Source organism: Etheostoma cragini, chromosome 19 (genome assembly GCF_013103735.1).
Source record: "Etheostoma cragini isolate CJK2018 chromosome 19, CSU_Ecrag_1.0, whole genome shotgun sequence".
In the NCBI taxonomy this organism is placed as follows: Eukaryota; Metazoa; Chordata; class Actinopteri; order Perciformes; family Percidae; genus Etheostoma; species Etheostoma cragini.
Window position 1 is genome coordinate 13,980,622 of NC_048425.1, and position 4,694 is coordinate 13,985,315.

At 40.6% G+C, this 4,694-nt stretch overlaps 1 protein-coding gene across 44 annotated transcripts in view; it reads left to right on the forward strand.

The window, feature by feature from the left end:
* Positions 1–4,694, forward strand: part of LOC117934721 (receptor-type tyrosine-protein phosphatase delta-like) — a 362,606-nt gene that overhangs the window by 157,188 nt on the left and 200,724 nt on the right. For all 44 annotated transcript variants that reach the window (XM_034856605.1, XM_034856642.1, XM_034856639.1 and 41 more), the window contains exon 7: positions 4,347–4,390. The gene's annotated coding sequence lies outside the window, so the exon portion shown is untranslated. The remainder of the gene's footprint in view (positions 1–4,346; positions 4,391–4,694) is intronic.

The following is a 4,694-nucleotide window of genomic DNA, read 5'->3' on the forward strand; positions in this document are numbered from 1 at the left end:
TTAATACACGGGTCCAAAATGACCCGCTAACACTTCAGATGGCAGCAGAAAGCTAACACCAGAGGAAGGTTAAGATGATGTACTGTACATTGAATTAAAAACATCATTTCTTAACGGAAATATACTTTTACAGCCTCCATTTTACATCTAAACTCCTATTAACAATTGTCACATTTAGGAAAAACATATATTATATACAATATATAACAAATATTTAAATCACAAAAAGAATGGTTGTTACTGCTTTGGACTGCTGAACTTGACTTGTATTATATCCTATTATTAGGGCACATACACGATTTTTGAAGGCAGGAGGGACTGTTTGAGAATTTCTTTAATCACTTATATCCATAAAGATCCAATGTTTTTATATTTAACTGGCCTTTTGGGCTGCCAGTTGATTATGATGGGCCAACAGAGACAGGACCGCTGTCCTCAGCATGTAGCGGGCTCTGAAGCAACCATCATTTAGAAAGTAAAAAAAAAAAAAATTAAATTAAATTAAAATTAAAAATAAACATGAGGTTAGAAAACAAATGACCATCCCAACTCTCCTCTAAAAGATTCAGATCACCCATTCATTGTTTTGTCATTATACTAATTATATAATGAATAACTAAACTTATAATCATGTCATCAATAAGTATCAAAGGGGCCTTGCTTTCAAAAAAATTAAGGTCCTCATTCCTTCGTAATTTCATACAGTCCCTGATCAAAAATCAGTCGATAGTAGATTTAAACTACTAACTGCCATAGATGTAAATGGACTGTACATATAGCGCTTTTCTAGTCCCAATGACTAGTCAGAGTGCTTTAACATAGGACAGGTACCACTCACACACACATCCATACAATGTGGCAGGAACCATTCACACACACATTCATACACTTCGGCAGGAACCATTCACACACACATCCATACACTGTGGCAGGAACCATTCACACACACATTCATACACTGTGGCAGGAACCATTCACCATTAACACACACATTCATACACTGTGGGCGAGGCTGCCACAAAGGTGCCACTCGCTCATCAGTTAAGCACTCACACACATTTACACACCAATGGTGCAAGATCGGGGGCAACCCAGGGTTCAGTGTCTTGCCCAAGGACACAAGGACATGGGACTGCAGGGCCTGGGATCGAATCCCCAACCTTCTGATTGGCAGGCCGCTCTACCACCGATCCACGAGCCACAGAGCTACCACTGCCACCCAGTGGATGATTGATGACACACTGACACACACACACACACACACACAGTATACACACACACACACACACACACACACACACACACACACACAGACACACACACATATACATACATACATATATACATACATATATACATATATACATAAATTCACACATATGTATACATATATACACACATATATACAGTGTGTGTGTGTATACATACATATACTTATATATATATAGGGTATGTATGTACACGCGCACACACACATCTATATATCTATATCTATATATCTATATATATATATATATATATATATATATATATATATATATATACACACACACACACACACACACGTATACACACAGACACACACACACACACATTGTATTCTACATCATCATCATACATCATTTTTAAACGGTTGTTATTTGCTGTGTTGTAAACAAATGATAAATCTTAAAAGCTATGTTTCTGGTATGAACATGGGTCTCTCCCAGCCGTTAAATGCAGTAGGGAGAAATAGCCTTGGCGGGGGAAAAGCGCCTCATGTTTACCCCTTGGCGCGGAGCTGGTGCCGAGTCCAGACTTGTAAATCAGGCCCATTGAGGAAGCATAATGCTGATGATTATGACAGCCAGTCGCATGGGAGTGATAGAGGGACGTTGAGTTATGGGCTTGGGGAGGATGCCCAGAACTGAAGAGTCTCACAAATGGAGAAGCACTTTCACCAACACACAAGTCCCCAGATGGGGACTAATGCTGTATTTGGCGGCGGTGCCACCTAAATGACTGCACATTAACTGCTCAAAACCCACAGAATAGTGAAGTATGTTTGCTTTTTTATTTCACAGTTCCGCCGCCTAACTCTATTACGGCCAGATAATATTTCTGAAAACACACAGACAGAATAAAAGAGCAAAAGACAGCCAAAGTATTTTGAAAGTGTTTTGTGTTGCACTGCCATGCAATGAATCACTTAACTAGATGACTTCAGGATGGGGAAAGCATTTCTATTCACTGTATGGCTAAATAATGTACTGTCTGCATTCAGCTTTATGCTTTCTTCTCCCCTTTGCGGATGAACGATCATTCATTCGCATTGATCGTCAGCCATGATAATATAATCAGGCTTAAAGCCTGACAAGGCTGGCCGCTCCGATAGATCAGAGCTGCTGACAGCAGAGCTATGCACAGGTCATAAACCCTCACCTTCCCTGTTTGACCCACCATCAATTTGGCTCTTTCCAATATGAATGCAAATAACAATGCATTTTTGGTGACATGTTTATGGTTATCTCTGTATCTCCACTCGCTCCGCCTGCTGCCCCTAAATGTGCTGATGTTACCGAGCTAATGGGATTGAAAAAGGTGACCTATTTCTCAATAGTGGTCAGCTCACTCCCACCCTCCCCTCCAACACCTATCCAAAACATAAACAAAGCTTCCGTGCATGCCCTTTTACACACACACACACACACACACACACACACACACACACACACACACACACAGAGACACACACGTCCTCCACCCTAGTCACTTGTGTATGCATTGAGCTGATAAGTACTGCGGTTCATTTTCCCCATGGCAAAGCACAGTAAAAAACTGGGGAGTAATAATTGCTTTGGGGGGGGCGAGACTAGGATGGCTAAATATGCTTGATTGCCTCCTAAGCTTTGGTGCTGTGTAATGAAATATGGCTGCTGCAGACAGGAGCTCCCGTGCGATAGCTTTCTTGTCACTTTCTCACTTGCTCCCCCCCCCCCCCCCCCCCCCCCCCCCCCCCCCCCCCTTTTTGCTTATTTTCTCACCCCTTCGTTCTTCTGTTCTGGCATTTTCGTCTTTGCTCACCCGTTGCCTTTGTTACAGAATGGAGTCCATCAAAGCATGTGTTGCCATTGAACACTTATCTTAGCTATAATGTAATAATTACGGAGGCCAAATCCTGCCTAATTGAGTATTCCTCACCACATCAAAACGGCAAGCACCCTAATATTCCTCTGTTCTACAATTTAATTTGTGGATTCATTAGCATGAACAGGGTGTATAGGGAGAAACCAGATAACAAGGAACTTAACACAAACACACACACACACACACACACACACACACTGCTGATGAAGTCAGGTTAAGGGGCTAGAACCCCGTCATATCCTCACCTGGGTAATTATGTTGCCATTTCATTTGCACGTGCGGGCCCTTAAACTGTAAATAAACAATTTACTAATATCCATTAGGACCTTCCAATGCAACCAAATATCCAGTTTGCTTATTTGCATTCAATTTAACTTTTCCATAAAAATCAGCCAGCTACAGTACATTCCCACAGAAAATTGACTGTAAATCAACATGAATAAGAGGTTTTGGGCAGATAGACTACTATAATCATACCATTCATAATCATCACTGCTAATCATCTCATTCGACTGCCATAAAGCCCTACAATAATGTTTGAAAAGATAACGAGTCAAATTAAAGCTCACCCACTGCAGCAAAAAAAAAAAAAAAAAAAAGTTTATTCCCAATTTTGTTGTAACCACTCAAAGCCCATTTCCCCTGTTGGTTAAATAAGAAGCTAATCATTTACAAGAATATTAGACCACAGGCTTGTATGGGCACAGCAGCATCTGCTAATGCATTTAGCAAGAAAATAGCCCGAGAAAATCTTCCCAGCACATTAAATGCAAGACTTTTTCCCCCCTCTTTCGCTTCCATAATAACTCACAAGCCTAATTTGTTGTGCTACTTAAAGGAAAATGTAATTACACTTGTTTTCATTATAATTCACAAAGCCAATCGATAACTGTGGTTAAGTCATTCTCTACTGCACATGCAATCTTCTGTTCCTTCAACTGAAATTTGGTTGCAAAACAAGTACCCTGTATGCCTTTACTATATATTCTGTACGTACAGTAATGATGCTGAGTAATTAATTAAATGAACAACACCAATAAGAGTTTATTTTTTTTAAATGGGAAATACTTTACGGTAAACTTTCTTGGTGCTTTATTTTTATGAAGTGCTCCTTGCTGTTTCTAATACATGTACAAAAAATGAAGCTCTGTACGCCACAGACAGACTGATTAAGCTATTCATCCCAATCCTGTTCCTCTTTGTCTTTCTCATTTGTGCAGTTCTCTTTCCTGAGACGTCAACCACAGGATGAGGCCTGCGGCAGGTAAGAGACTGAGAAGAATAGCTGATGAGTTTAGGACAATTATGTCCCGACCTCTGTCATGCATCAATTCCCATGCGCTTAAAATGCATGCGACACATCAAGGGTGCCCACATGCTGTGTTCTTTTGGAACTTATAAGCACATGAGTCCAGCTGATGATGTGTCCAACTATCTGTCTTTGTTTCAAAAAGGACTTTTTTATTTTGAGTGCAGGACTGAGGACACGTCAAGTGATATCAAAGCAAGTGCTAAGTTGAATCTCGACTCCCTCTCAATCCCTCACATTTCCTGACCTGCAGGGCGGG